The sequence below is a fragment of the Herpailurus yagouaroundi genome, unplaced genomic scaffold (genome assembly GCF_014898765.1).
Source record: "Herpailurus yagouaroundi ecotype Mexico unplaced genomic scaffold, PumYag 159, whole genome shotgun sequence".
Classification (NCBI taxonomy): Eukaryota; Metazoa; Chordata; class Mammalia; order Carnivora; family Felidae; genus Herpailurus; species Herpailurus yagouaroundi.
In genome coordinates, this window is record NW_024412400.1 from 44,920,672 (window position 1) to 44,936,641 (window position 15,970).

At 43.9% G+C, this 15,970-nt stretch overlaps 1 long non-coding RNA gene across 1 annotated transcript; it reads right to left on the bottom strand.

Annotated features, from left to right (window-relative positions):
• Positions 1-3,819: 3,819 nt before the first annotated feature.
• On the bottom strand, positions 3,820-12,298 carry LOC121033831 (uncharacterized). Its single transcript, XR_005792140.1, has 4 exons — positions 12,180-12,298; positions 11,804-11,935; positions 6,396-6,472; positions 3,820-3,891 (listed from the first exon to the last, which is right to left on the bottom strand). It is a non-coding gene; the product is annotated as an uncharacterized LOC121033831 (long non-coding RNA).
• Positions 12,299-15,970: the final 3,672 nt, after the last annotated feature.

Consider the following 15,970-nt stretch of genomic DNA (forward strand, 5'->3'; position numbering starts at 1 on the left):
TGATATACACAACAATATGGATGCATTTTAAGAGCATTATGCTAAGTGAAAAAAGCTGTAAGCAAAAGATTATATGCAATATGTTTCCATTTATATGAAATTCTAGAACTGTAGTAACAGAAAGCACATCAGTGGTTGCCAGGGTCCAAGTATAGAAGGAAGACATTACCTACAAAGAAGTACAAGGGAGCTTTTTGGTGTTATGGAAAAGTTCTATCTTGATTGTGGTGGTGGTTATATAACTGTATACGTTTATCAGAACACAGAAGCATACACATAAAATTGGTGAAGTATATGCAAAATGTACCTCAATAAAGTTGATTTTAAAATAGAAAGTCGTCAGATTGCCACAGAGGATGGATTGATGAGGGTAATCAAGACAAGAGGCATAGATGTTAATTATTCAGTCACAAAAGCTAGAATTTTGAAAAAGAAAGTTGATTGACAAATAAGGGGAAAGCACAAGAAGACCAAAAAAGGAAAATACAAAAGCACAGAAACAGATGAGCTTCCGGAACACAGATTTTGTGTGCTAAGATAATTTAAAGACGAGCCACAGATTGGCATGACAGACACAGCCACCTGGGTGCACTGGCTCTCGTTCCTTTCTCTGCCCCACTCTGGTCTCCCTTGAATGCTGTGAGAAGCTGCTCAGGCTAATTCCAAGGTAGGCTCATATTAGTACCATTGTTTCAGTTTGCCGGTTGCATTTTTAGGACTCCTAAGGGGGAATTTGGTTCTGAGCTACTTTCTGAAGCTGGAAAGGCCAGGGGTCAAGTGGCCTCTGTGGCCGCTTGTTTACTCTTTTGGTTGATGAGCACTTATTATTTCCACTGAGCTCTTAGCTAGTAGCCACTTCCTGTCTTCACATGATCCCACCCCTGTAGGGGTGTCCTGTGCAATACTTGGGACTTATATGTACTATTTTTTTTTTTTAATTTAACTTCAGTTGGGTATCCTGTCCCCCTAGGATTCCACCTAGGATTACCCTTCCAGGTAATCCTGGCTTTTTTCCGGGTAATTACTGAGACTATGTTTTCCCTCAGTCTTATCCTTCAGGTTTACAGTGACAATATGTTTACACATCCAGGAACAAAAACAGACTCATGCCCAACAACCTGGAAGAGGAATATTGTCCTCTCAAGATTCAGGCTAGTCTGAAAAATGGGGTTATCTTTTCTCTATATAGCTATGACCTCCACACAGGTAATCAAAACCTGCCACAATGAGTCTCCTTACCTACTGGAGAAATATTTCTCTTTGCATGTTTAAGGAAAAATAAAAATTAAATTCTTGCCTTAGACTAGTAGCAAGAAGTTAAAGATGTGATCAATCCTGGGCTGCCTGGGTGGCTCAGTCGGTTGAGTGTCTGATTTCAGCTCAAGTCATGATCTCACGGTTTGTGAGTTCAAGCCCTGTGTTGGGCTCTGTGCTGACAGCTCAGAGCCTGGAGCCTGCTTCAGATTCTGTGTCTCCCTCACTCTCTGCCCCTCCCCTGCTCACCTTTTGTCTCTCTCCCTCTCTGTCTCGAAAATAAACATTAAAAAAAATTTTTTTTAGAAATGTGATCAATCCAATCAAAGACTGATTTGCTTCTTCTTCAACAATTCCTTGTACATATAATTTGCATACAAAGATCTTACTTGATCTGACTTTTTCCTAAGCGTGTCTGAGTCTAGCTTGAAGGCAATCTCATACCAAGAAAAACATACTGAATTGTAGCATCTGGTACAAGGACTAGGGATTCTTTATTGTCTGATCAGTGCCCTAAAATGTCTTCATGAATCAGATAATATTTTAAACCTCAAGTACCATCAACTTCATTATTTGAAATCTGTGATCTTATATTTGCCATGTATTTTAAACTCTTATTAATGATGAAAATGAGGCTGTCAATTAAGCTAAATGACATGACTGGGGTTACAGTAAGTCAGCTGTTACAGAGTGCTGGAGTCAGGAGTTCTTGCTTCAGTGGGTGATGAGAAATCTATGTCTCTCTCTCTTCTTTTCTGGTTCCCCATTTCTCTCAACATCCCCAAAACCCTAAATTAGAGACATAAATTGAACATATTTATGACTTAAATATTTAGTAATTGGCTATACTATTTATTCATAGGTTAAATTTTCACAAAAACTATAATCCATGGACCAAAAACACATGGGTGAATCTTGCCTATAAGTATCATTCTTGTGCATTAAATATATACATGTTGATTCATAGAGTAGGCATATATTAGTCCTAAATGAGTACATGTGACTGATGAAGAGACCAATGTCTCTCACATTCTATGTCCCTTTGCCCCATTGCATCAGTGAGGCACAGAACCTCTTTGCCTCAACTAATTATAGCAGAGAAAAGGCTTTTGGTTTTCAAAAGTGCAAGGGCTCAGGGCATAGAGAAAACCTAATGCGGGGTGCTAGGGTGGCTCAGGTCATGATCTCAAGGCTCATGAGTTTGAGCCCCACATTGGGCTCTCTGTTGTCAGTGCAGAGCCTGCTTCGGATCCTCTGCCCTCTCTCTGCCCCCTGCCCCCGACTCATGCTCTCTTTCTCTCAAAAATAATTAAACATTAAAAAAAACTAATGAGAAAGAACGAGACTTCCTATCAACTCATCATTCCCCCAAAGATCCACAGGTGAGGGGAGAAGGAAAAGAAGAGAATTGGAGGGGAGGCAAAGGGAAGTTAACTGAACTCTGGTGTGGCCTGAGAGGGGGTTTCCATGCACCGCTTCCTCCTCCATGCTGAGGCCCTGAGCGGAAGGTGAGGAGAAGTGTAAAAAAAACAAAAAAACAAAAAACACAAAACAAAACAAAACCAAATAAGATCCTAGAATCTGGTGAGCATCTATATACTCTCTTACACAATCCCTCCTCCCTGCAACCCATCCAAAGGCGAGGGAGGCAGCCAGAGCCAGGGTCCCCTGGAATACCTGAGTATATGATAGAGTTCTGGGTTCATGGTCCCAGGAGCCTCACAGACTTATCTGTGCTCTGGGCTACAAGGGGGGGGGGGGGGCCTGGAATGACCTCTGAGAGAGTTCAACCTTGGCAGTCTTGAAGCCTCCCTGCATTGACAATGGACGACCAGACAGGAATGAGGATGCCTCATTCATTGGATGGGTATCCATTATTGGGTGGACAATGACCCAGATCAGATGCCTACTCTCACTCAGACAAGCACTCAGTTCTTCCCCAGCAACTTAGGCAGATGGAAGGAAAAAACCCTTCTTGATTGAGATTGTTTCCATTTAAGGCATACTAACATTGGTTATTAGGAGACTAAATGAAGTTATATATTTTAGAGCACTAAATTTATGGTCTGAAATACATGTCTATTACAGATAGAAGATAGATAGATGACAGATAGATAAATAGATAAATGATAGATATAGAGTATAATATTTTATATATTTAAATTATGTGCATTCTCTCTATATATAGCTTAGAAATTTGCTGGGGAAGTAGATAATTAGGGGAGTGGGCTTTTCTTTTCCATCTATGATGAAGGCTCAAGAGGGTGAGCAGGAAATTATCACATTGGTTCCAATAAAGAAAATGAAAAGAAAATGCACACGTGAGTGTGCGTGCATTTATGCATGTGTGTGTGTGCACATGTGTGTGTGTACAGAGTAGAATAGTGTAGTGTAGGATGGATAGATGGATAGATAGACAGACATCTTGAGCTACCACCTCTCTGCCTAGAACAGTTCTTATAATGATGGAAAAAAGCCAGAGTACTCCTAAAGCTTCCATATGAACCTAAACAATACATCTCCTAGGCTCTCCAATCTACTTTGCCAGCCTTAACTGCGCAGTTTATCTTGTGGCCTCTGGCTGTCATAGTGGATGGTCAGAATTCCTGCTGTAACTCCAGGACGAGACCACGCTTTCTGAAACAATTAGATGGTGAGTAGGAAACACCAGTTGAGTTTGGCTCAGCAAGTCTTTTTCTCCCTTAATGACAAAGCATGAATAAATCAAAGACCATTTCTGAAAGTTTGTAGACAAAGCACAGACCTTGGGCTTTCATTTTGAGGATGAAGACAATGTAATACATTTATTTATTAAATAGCGAGAGGGAAAAAATGTTTCTGGTTCTCTTGGGAACCACTTAAACCAAGAAACAGGTAGATCTGTGCATAGCAACCTGACTAGATATTTTAATTATGAGAGACAAAATGGTGATGTGGCTGAAAGTGTGAACCTTGGAGTCGGGTGGCCTGGGTTTGAATCCCAGCTCTGCCTCAGGTGGCTTTTGTATCTCAGTTTTCCTATTTGGAAAAGGGGGTTTACAATAGTAGCTCCCTCATGGGATTGCAGTGAAGATTAAATGAGTAATATGTAAAGAATCTAGATTAGTAAGCACTATGTTATTGTACTGTTATTTGTTTTAAAATATTACTGTGTGGAGAGAGACCACCTGCTTACTCTGTACCACTTAGGCAGAATTGGGAATAGTTCAAAAAGCGATATAAGAGCTTCAGATGAGGAATAACGAAGAATTTGGGGAGTTTTTGTTGTTGTTTTTTAAGTTCTGGAATAGTTCGCCAAAGAAGTTACAAGGGCTTGAAAAACAGATGCCCTTAAAAGCAGGATAATAGGGGGTGCATGGATGGCTCAGTTGGTTAAGCATCCAACTCTTGATTTTAGCTCAGGTCATGATCTCACGGTTCATGAGATTGAGCACTATGAGTATAGAGCTTGCTTGGAATTCTCTCTCTCCCTCTCTGCCCCTCTCCCTGCTGTGCCCCTCTGCCTCTCTCTCAAAATAAATAAATAAATTTTCAAAAGAGCAGGAGAGTTACTCATTGGACCAGAATAGTTTTAGTGTAAATCTGTTGTACTAGGATGACCTCATGATGAGCGCTAAACTTCTTGATCTGGATGGCTTGGAATTTCATTTAGTTGTAAGTTTCTTCGGACCCCAAATCAGCTATGTCTCTGGTGATGATGGTGGATGGTTTGTCATTTCTTAAATGTACTTTAACCCTGGTGGCGGACCAACTGCATATTAAACACCTAGAGAAGAGACTGGAACTAGAATACAGTCAGAGTTGTTTTAATATTCCAGAGGATGAAGATTTACAAAGAGCATTTTGACTATTCAGGATGGTTTTCCATGTGAGTTAATGCTATTGAACAGAAGAGTACGTTTTTGGGGCGCCTGGGTGGCTCAGTTGGTTAAGCATCTGACTTCGGCTCAGGTCATGATCTCACTTCTCATGGGTTCAGCCCTGTGTCAGGCTCTGTGCTGGTGGCTCAGAGCCTGGGGCCTGCTTCGGATTCTGTCTCCATCTCTCTACCCCTCCCCTGCTTGCACTGTGTCGCTGTCTCTGTCTCTGTCTCTCTCTCTCTCAAATATAAAATAAAACATTAAAAAAAATTTTTTTGTAATAAAAAAGAATAGAGAGTTTTCCTAAACCCCGTTATGTGACTTGATACATGCTCCTCAGTTGTTTGAGAAAAAGGTCAAGAAGACACAGGACAGAAAAATTAAAATGAAAATTTTAAACTAGGTTCCTGGGTGGCTCAGTCGGTTGAGCGTCTGACTTCAGCTCATGATCTCTCAGTTTGTAGCCTCCAGCCTCACATCAGGCTCTCTGCTGTCAGCAGAGCCCACTTGAAATCCTCTGTCCCCCTCTCTCTCTGCCCCTCCCCTGCTCATGCACGCATCACGACCAGTCTGTGGTCAGCTAATCTTTTGGCCACAACTAATTCAAAGGATGATCCTAGGTAAGTGTTCTATTTCGTGGGACCTGGTATGTTTTATAGGTAACTCTTTCCTGAAGATCAATACACTTACAATCAAACCAGGCAATCTGTAAGAATTCTATTTGACTCCAATGTTGTCATCATAGGAAGAGTAATATGGCGTTCGATCTATATTCTGTTCAAATCATAGAGTTGACTCATGTCAACATCAAGGTCAGTCCCTTCCCCCATGTTATAGACAGCCAAACTGAGGCTAGAAGCACTCACGAGATTTATCCAAAGTGAAACTGGTGGCAGAGTTGAGGTAGGAACCCAGAACCCTTGCATTGCCACCCCCCCCCCCGCGCCCCACCTCATCTCACACCTCTCTCCTTCTTCCTCATGACACTCCGGGAACAGCAGTCTTCATTCTGTCCTCCTAACAGGGCCTTGGTATACTTGGATTTCCTCTACCTTTCTCCTCATGTGTTCCTGCGATTCCTCCTTCTGTCAGGTGTCACTTCAGTTTCCATCTTTTTAGAGAGGCCTTCCCTAAAAATCCACCAGTTACTGTCTATCAAATCACCTTGCTTACTTCTCTTCCCAGCACTTGACTATTGAAATTATCTTCTTTATTATTTCTTTTTCTATTGTTGTCTCCCTGCCATTCACAGGTAACCACCAAGAAGAGCTGGGGCCATACCTGTCTTGTTCCTCGCTGTATTTCCTGCTTCTAGGATGGTGTCGGGGACAGCGTAGGGGCTCCACGAACACTGCTGACTGCAAAAAGGAAGAAAAAACTTTTAAAAGAGCCATTCTGTTTATCTGGATTTTTTGATTACACTGTGTTGCAACTTTTAATTAATGTAGCATAATAATATTTATTGAGGACATGCTATATTTTCCAAAAGCTCTGTTAGGCCTTTTTGAAACCTTTGCAATAACCCTGGGTGGTAGGTATAATTATCCTTGTTTTATTGATGCAAAAGCTGAAACTCAGAATTTAAGTGACTCAACAAGTTGCAAAGCCCCATTCAAACCCATGCTGGTCTGATGTGAAAGTAATCATACCTAAGACTTGCAACATGCTTTATTTATTATATCTGTTCCCTAGTATTCAATATCAGGGCCGTATCAGTAAATAACGATTACAGAACACTTCCCAGATTGTGAGAGCTCAGAGCAGGGTTTAATTTCACATTAATAATGGAGTAGTCAAAAGTACAAAGATGCTTATAATTACATTGATCTTTGAATGTTCAAGTAAGCTTTGGCTTCCTCATTTGTTCAGGTTTTGATTTGTTTGTTGTGTCTGCTAGGGCTCAGGAGAGGAAAGGAGAAATAGCGTCAGTGAGGAGAGAGATTTTGCTCGGGCCTGGGAGACCAGGAGGAGCTAATGAGAAGTTTTGTTCCCTGTTCTGACTGCTAATTACTGAGCCCTCACCTCCCCTACCTGTAATGTGGAGATTTGTGGAAAGGTTGCCTAACAGGTTGGGAGAGAATTGAATGTTGCTTTGGGCTGGCAGAATTTTTTTTTTTTTTTTTTTTTTTTTGACTCTTCTCAAGGCCAACATAACTTTCTGCCTTGATTCTTACATCCTGGCCATTATTAGAGAAGGGAGGTGGTAAAGAGGAAGGTCAAACAGTTGTTCTCTTCGGTTCAAGGATGTTTCTAGTCCCCCCAAAGGGCACCAGGTGGAGAAGATTCAGGAATTTTATCAGTGTTCCAGTCAGCTGCCTCTAATCCTGGCCATGGTCACAGGCATCAGGTGGCAACTGTCAGGCCCACAGGTGACCTCTGGTGGGTAGGCAACATCCCCCACATGCCTTCTCCCTCCTGCCACTCTCTCCACCCTTCTGCCCCACCTCCTCAGTCCTTTACAATATGTTACCACCATTCTCTTCCTGCTAGCCTACGTCCGTCCAGAAGGGCATATGCTAAGAATCTCCTCCCCAGCCTAGAGTTTTATTGCAAGAGCGTGCTTGCATGACTGGAGCTTCAGAAAGTGTCGTGTCCACCCATTTGTTTTGATCCAAATATCCCCTTTGGAAAAACCCAGAATTGATGTTCACCTATAGTAACACAGGTGTGTAAAAAAGATACCCAAGGACTCAATGCAAAGGAAGGAAAATTCAGTTTTAGGCCCCTCTAAAGTCTAGACGATCCTTTGTGCTACGTAGAAGGACGGAGGGGAACAGATGGTGAGCCGGTCTTCTACTCTGTGAACTTCTGGGACGCACCCAGAGCAATGAGTTGCAGTGAGGAAGACAAAGCTGAATTTTTGAAATATGTTAATGATGAGAGGAAAGAGGACTACCTGTGCATCAAATGTTAAATGAGAGGGGTGAAATACTTTTCTTTACCAGGTTACCTAGCAAGCTTAGGGTGGAAACATGGGAGAAGAAAGTAGAGTGTGAAAAAGCAGTTAAACATGGCTTTTAGGAGGAAAAACAAGGGAAGAAGCTAGGAAGGAAAGCAGGATCGGAGTTCACCTGAGAGGAGCAAGGTAGGATTAGAATAGATAGGAGGTGGGTTTAGGGAATTTCTGCTGTCAGAATCCTGGGGTGCCACTGTGCCTGGGGAGGCTGCATTTGTTTCCAAAGTCAAGGGATGGACACAGGGTCATCCAGGAAAGAACTCATATATGCTAACTGATGTTTTCCAGAGATCAGGGCCGGGGAGGATAGGCAGATTTCCAGGTAGGTACACAGGGCACCTGCGTGTTGGATGACAGAGCCGTCTTGCAGCTCACAGAAGCAGCACAGGTGCAGTGAGCTGTTCCCAGGATTGGCTGGGTCATTACCAAGGTCAAAGGAAGACTTAGCTGTGGGTGTGTGGGGCTGAGCTCTGATGTGGCTGAGGTGTGAAGTCTGGGTGCAGTGGTGTGCAGAAAGCTAGGGTGCACCACACTGGCATGGGCAGGGGGCCCCGAGGGGCCAGCAAAGGTTCATGAGTCCAGATGCCTGAAAGGAAGAATGTCCACATGAGACCCCAGGAGAGCTTGAATAGGAAGGCAGATCTTTGCCAACGAGTTTCAGGGGCTCGTTCCTGTCCTAACTTGGTTGCGGCTAGTATCTGAATGGGTTGCCTAGAGAGAAATGCAAACAGCTGACTTTACGGAGAAGCCCTTAGTGGAAATGCAGAGATCATGTTTATCATTAGTGTTGCCCTTGGTCAAGGGTTAGAGCTACAAGCAAGGCAGCTAACCGGAAGGGACCAAAGGAAGGATGGTTGGAACAGACTGGGATGGTTACGTTTAGGCCAACTTATCAAAGTAACTGAGGCTGGGGACCCATCACTCACCTGACTATTCTCTTTCACCGTACTAAAATGGCTGGCTCTGACACCATGTTTAAGGGGAAAGCTCTTTAGGAGAAAAGGAGAGACTTAGACAGATGTTCCCATCAAAACTAAGTTCCATTCCAGTGGGGTAGGCAGTTGAGGCACTGGTCTGGGATCAGTAACCCACACTGCATCCAGAAGAGACAGAAATTTAGAAGCCAAAGTGTCTGTCAGGAGGGCCAAAGGAGGGGTTCCACCTTGAAGGTCATGGCAAGGCAAAGGTCAAGAGCTCAGATGTTTAGTCAGAATAACACTCCTGATCAGCCTTGTTGTATTTAACAAGGAGGTGGTCTCAAGGTGGGGAAGGAATTGGGTCTACCTATGGTTTGGGTGGAGTTTACTCTTTCCCCACAATAGGGGTTGGTCCTGGCTGACTTAATCCAGTGATTGGTTCTGGGGCGCATAACCCAGTCTGAGACAATAAGAAATAAGATGTTTGCTAAGCTTTCTATGAAAGAAATCTTTTCCTTTCCTGTTTAATAAGACTTTTTTTTACCCCAGGCAGTAGAGTGTGAATTGAATATGTGAAATGTATAGGTGTTGTAGCCATGGGGTGGAAGGTGTGGGGCCAGGTGGGCTATAGGCCTGTCATGTGGAGCCTGAGGATGGCCCCCATATTGTGGCAAAACGGAGGTGAGGACTTTAGTAGCCTTGTCTGAATGACTGTATCAAAACTGACCTGAAACATCAATTGCCACTGGATCTCAGATACATGAATGAATACATTTACTATTTGAGCCAATTTGAATGGGATTTTGCCTTTATTTTTTCAACTTAGTCTTAACTGATGCATTAAGGAAGGGTGAGGGAGCAAAGCCTAAAGGAGTAGTTATGATGGCTTACAAAGTCCTCTCATTCAGGAATCAAGCCTTCTGGAAAATAAATCCTCCTGGCGCCTCTTGGGATGGTGATTTGGAGTATTACTTGAAAGCAGTCCTGTGGGCGGGGGCTTCCCTTTGGAAGCAGCAGCCCCTACCACAAACTGAACAAAGGTGCACAAGGCCAGCAATGATGTTCAGGAGGTGAATAGTGAAAATGTCATCCCTTTGTGTTTGATTTGCTTGTTGGGCTTTCCTAAAAGGGTGGGAGGGAGGTCAGAATTTCTTGCACTCTGCTAAATATTTTGCTGAATTCATCTGTGAGGCTGAAGAAACAAAATTGGCCCTTTCAGATCGTTCTCTAACTTTCAAGAAAGCAACACAGCCCCAAATACCACAAGCTGGCCCAGTGTGGGCGGTGCCAGGAGAAGGCGCAGAAGTGTTCCCGGTTAAAGCCCTCCCCGAACCCCTCCCTCATGTGATCTTTCCAGAAGGAATGTGTTCCTGCGACCAGGTTCCACCCTGCAGCCTCAGCCTCCTGGACCACATCCTGAGACTCTACTCCGAAGCACTCTTTGGTTGGGGCTCAAGAAGCACTGGTCCCAGTAAAAAGTCACCTGCAAAGGAAACTCGCACGAATAGTCAGTCACTTTCAGTGGCCTGATGCCAGAGAGCAGGAGAGCTCCCCAGCACTGCCATTCCTTTCCCGCTGACTTGTATTTTCTCCAGTGTTCCGAAGCAAATGCTGAGTCATGTGTGAGCATGAACCCTGAATTATCAGCCATCCCTCAGTATGAACTAAGCCATCTGACCCTGTCCTGAGAGCAAGTTTGGGCTTCTGGAGAAGGGAGAGAGCAGTTATCCACGTGGCTTCAGAAGGAGCCCTGGAGGAGAGAACAGACGGAGGAGAGAACTGACAGAAGACAGAACTGATGGTTCTGGAGTGGAAGCCTCATGCTGGGCCTCTTAATGGCTCTTCATCCAAGTCGCCCTAATTGACTGTTTTTCAGAGAATGCCAGAAAGCTAGTCCTGCCAGAGACAGGTCTCTAAACTTTTTTGCTCTCCTACTTCCTAAGAGAATTCTGAAACATCAAGATTTTCCATCGTCAATATAGAGGCTTTTTTAAATTAACGGTAGAAAATATAAAACACTTGGATTCAGGTGAGGATCAATCACAATGGACATAAATATTTTATAATATGACTTGCTAAAACAAATTTTAACTGCTTATTGAATAAAGAGAATCAAATCTACGGGCGTCTGGGTGGCTCAATCGGTTAAGCGTCCGACTCTTGATTTCAGCTCAGGTCATGATTCCAGGATCATGGAATCGAACCCTGCATCGGGCTCCATGCTGAGAGTGGAGCCTACTTAAGACTCTCTCTCTCTCTCTCTCTCTCTCTCTCTCTCTCTCTTTCTCTCTCTCTCTCTCTCTCTGTATCCCCCTCTGCCCCACTTGCGCACACGTGTTCTCTAAAAAAAAAGAAAAAAGAGAGAGAATCAAATCTGAAAGAAAAAAATGTAAAATTTTTCCCATGAGTTTTCTTTGATATATCTCAAAACATTTGGTGGTCTCAGAAAAACATTCCAGTTATAGACTAAAGAACATACGTTACAAATCGGTATCATTTCAGTTACTCTGAATTCCGAGCAGCTCAGCATGTCCGAAATACTGCATTCATGCACAGCTTCAGGCTTAACAAAACTCTGGGTAAAATGGGATCCTAAGTGTTTCATGATTTAACATTCAAGGAGCAGGCAACCCAGAATACTTGCATCCCAGTGTAGGTCCTCATGGTAAGATTTGGGGTGAGTGAGAGGCCAGCCTCTCTTTTACCAAGGGGAACAGCCCACAGCATTGGGAAGGCAGTCTTATTCTCAGGTGGATCAGTTCTATGAAAGGAAACATACGGAATTAAGATCTGGAAATTGACTCCTTTTAAATTACCTGTATCCCTTGAGAAGTCTTCCTATGCCCTCAGGTACATGCATCCCAGAATCGGGTACACTCCATGACAACAGGGTTCCAGGGAAATGCAGCTGGATTTCCTTACTGGCTTCTTAAAGGCTCTGAGAGGGCCTGCAGTAAAGAAACACGTCCTTGTTAAACCCAGAGTTTTCTAAAAGTACTTTTTCATTTGTTTTTAACGCTTGTTACCATTACCATAAAAACTTTTGGACTAGTGTTATTTTTGGCATTCATTGGCATAACAAATTTGAAGTTGAGTCACTTGCTCTAGGCCAGGGGTCCACAAACTCTGTAAAGTCAGATGACAAAGGTTTTCATCTCTGAAAGCCATTTGGTCTCTGTTGTAGGTACTCACCTCTGCTATTGTAATGCAAAAGCACCATAGACAATTCATCAATGAATTAGGGCAGCTGCAGGTTCTAAAAAAAGCCTGTATTTACAAAATCAGGCAGTGGGTTGGATTTGGCCTGCAGGCCTTGTGTACTTTGATCACCTCTGCACCAGGCTGTATATCTAAAGGGATTTGAAGCCAGGTCTGGTGACTTCACAATGTGGACCCTGTCCCCATGTCACTCTGAGGAGGTGTCACGGAGAACCCCATAAAAGGAGGCTGCAGCACAGGAGACAAACCTCATCCCCTTGGGCATTTGGCCAAGGGCTGGCCCCTTCCAGCTTAGCTGATTCTGGGGCCGACGTGGGCCTCTTCCTCAGTGTTCGAGTGCCTGCCATCACCTCCACTCATCTTTAAGGAGAAATCAATACGGACCTTGTGGCCCAAAGAGAAAGTAGCCCCCATAGGCCTCAGTTGCCAAGTATAAAGCAAAGCACACAAGAAATCTTTTAGAGCAAACCAACACCTCTACTGTTCTGGGCTCAATCAGGTCCACCTGGAGTTCTTTCTCTTATTGTTGAATAAGCTTGACCTTGAGTCAAGGGCTTCTGAATATGCAAGTAATTGGATTGGTTGTTTCAATTTTAGTTCTTCAAGGCTTTCTGAATCCTGGACAGTACTCATAAAACTGCCTGCTGCCAAGGTAAAGGCATTTACCTGGGAAAGGAAGGCCCTGCGTGACCTGCCCTGATTTGAAGCCATACTCCCTTGTAGGACAACCTTCGGGAAGAGCCTAACGGGGTTCGTTTTGGGATGGAATCAAATGATGGCCATGATTTCTTGGGCGGAGATAGCTCCCTGAAAGTCATCTGGGCAGCTGCAAAATGCTGAGGCGTGGCCACCAAGCCCTAATCACGGAGGCCCTTTGCAAAGGCCTCCATTACATTGTTAACCTCCCCAACAATAGAAGGAACTATTTTCATTTTTCTAAGAATGGTAGGCAGGGGTCACATCATGAAAGCCTAGGGATGGCATGCTAAGGAAGTCAGATTAGATACTGCTGGGAACTGTTAACGAAGGAGAGTGGCTTGCCCCAGTGTATCTATTAGAAGAGCCCCTCTGGGCAATAGGATGAGGAAGACTGGAGGGTTTCAGAAGGGCCCAGGAGAGAGATGAGGGGGCCTGATTTTAGGCTGTGACTCAGGGCAGCGGTGGGGGGGACAGGGAGGGATGGAAAAGAGAGGGTGGCTTTAAATGAGAGGCTTCAGAGATAACTCACATGGCTATTTAAGTTGTAGGCTGAAGTAAACATATTGAAAATCAGCAAAGTGGATACGATAGGAAAATGCTAAAAGCGAACAAGACTTTCCTTGGGAGGAGTGGAAAAGGATTGTGGATCATGACGAAATGCAGGCTTAAGCTAAGGAGCGAAGGCTCGGAGCGAGGAGGATGGGGACTATGGTCAGGAGGCTTTAGGCCCCACTCGCTCTTTGACATGGACAACTGAGGTCTGCTCAGTATTATGAAAGGTGCTGGGCAAATGCGACTCCAGCCTCCTCCTCTCTCTCCACGCATGTCATCACCCCGAGCCCTTCCTGTATAGAAATTCTAGAGCCATCCTTGCACTAACCATCCTATAAAATTCATGGTTTTTGCAACAAGCATGGTAGTCTTCCAAAGGAAGATCAGTGAGTCTGACCTCTTGCTTAAATATAAATGAAATAACCCTGCTTTATAATCATTACCACAACATGGAATAATATTTAGACGGGTCACCTCTTGAAACAGAGAAAAAAAAAACAAAAAACAAGTGTCTTTTACAACGAAGAACGGTAACTACAAAGGAACAACACTACAGAGAAGCACTCCTAGCTTAGTTGTGACTGTTTCCAAAATAGCAGCTGAGGCAACCACCTTAAATATGGAAATCCCTGTGCAAAGGCAGGTGTCTGTTCTGCCGTCTCAGAGCCTGCCAGGACTTAGAGACCGTGTCATTGATCAGTGCCACCCACAATCAGGGGGCTGAGAACTTGGGGTAATTGGTGAAACTTTAGCGATTGTCTCCAAGGCGTATCAGACGCTGGCGGAGAGCAGCAGGCACTACTCGCTGCTTTCTTTGAACTCTCTCCCCTTACGCTCTGGCCAGTTCATTAGCTGCCAACAGGCTGCAGCCTCCTCTCCCCACTGCGGCCACCTGACACCGCTTTGGGCTTTGTTCCTGCACCACTGGAACTCCGTGGCAAAATCAGATCCAAGTCCGCGTTATCACGGGTACAGCAGAGCAGTCTGTTCTCGGGTTTTAGATGTCCTTTCGCATTTGGCTTTTCTTTCTGCTGCCGCCCTTCTAGCTATCTTTCTGACCTGCTCTCCTGGGCCGTGACTTCTAACCTATCCATTGAATGCCTACCACACACTAGACTCTCTGTGGGGACTCTAAGATGCACAGGGCATGGGCCCTGCCCTCGGGGACCAGACAGATCAGCTGGAGAGAGAGGAATGTACACAAAGAGCAGCCTCTCTTAGCAGTGTGCAACTCCACCTTCTCCAGTCTCTAGAGAGGCCCTCTCCATGTGTGCCAAATCAGAGGTACAATGTGAGAAAATAAAATATTTCTTCTTGGGGGTCATAAAGAGTCATCAGTCGCATTTATGGGCAAAGTGTAGACAGATGTGGATAATATATACACGGCTGGGTGTACAGGGAATAGGAAATTGTCATATACTGGGACGATATACCTTTCACTAAGGTCATTAGATTTGTTTTGATTCCATATATATCCTAGCTGTGGTTTTTCATTAAAATTAAAAAAAAAAAAATTTCTTTGGTACCTAGTCCCTGGGATCATAATAGGAATCTCTAGGAAACTCGGTAAACACAGGTGAGGGACGGAACAAATGTCTTATTTCAATGTAAACCTGAACAGTATGGTCCCAATGAGTCCCATCTATTTTTAGTTTCTTGTCCCTCCTTTGCGAGGTAACACAGGAGTGACACCGACCGAAAAGATGAACAGAACTCCCAAGGGGAGTTTCCAGCTTTTTTGTGTTTCTTCATCCACTGATCTCTCCACGTTAAAGAAACTGTATTTAAGACCCTGATGAAACTTGGCCACAAAGCGTTCCGTTCAGACTTTTGTTCTGTAAGGGAGCAAAAAAAAGCAGTTCCAAAGAACTGATCTTACTTTTTTTTGTTGGAGGCTTCCGAGTTCTGTCTGTTGAAAGAACATTCTGCTAATTAGTCAGACAGCCGGTGAGTTGGGGCTGCTTGGTTTTTAAGGGAATAGGCACCAAGTGTAAGTATCCCTGACAGTTGGGATTTCTGCTCTCAGTTTGCTAACACTGAGTTCCCCTCTGTTGTGATCAAAAAAGTCCAGCCCTTCTGTGGTTCCAAGAAGCACTGAATATTTGAACACAATCCTGTGTGTGGGATGGAACAGGAAGTTTGCTAGGAGATCAGGTTTGGGGTAAACTGCAGGACTGAGTAGGGGGAGAATGGATTTTATCCCTATAGATACCAAAGAGTGGATCAGAATTTCTTGGCTCATTCACCCTAGTCTTTTGGGCTGGGTTGGCTCATGGCCCTTGGCAGTCTTTAACTTTTTCTTCTGTTCTTGTGTGACTTGTCTCATACCAGGAACTGTAACATAGGGGTTTAGAATCAAACAGACATGAGTTCCAAACCTGCTTACTTTGGTCAAGATTCCCAAGCTCTTAAGTCTCAGTTTCTTCATCTGTAAAATGGGGATAATAATAGCATTTAGGGTTACTGTGAGGGTTTTACCACCATAAAGTATAATATGTATCTGGCTTGTTGCT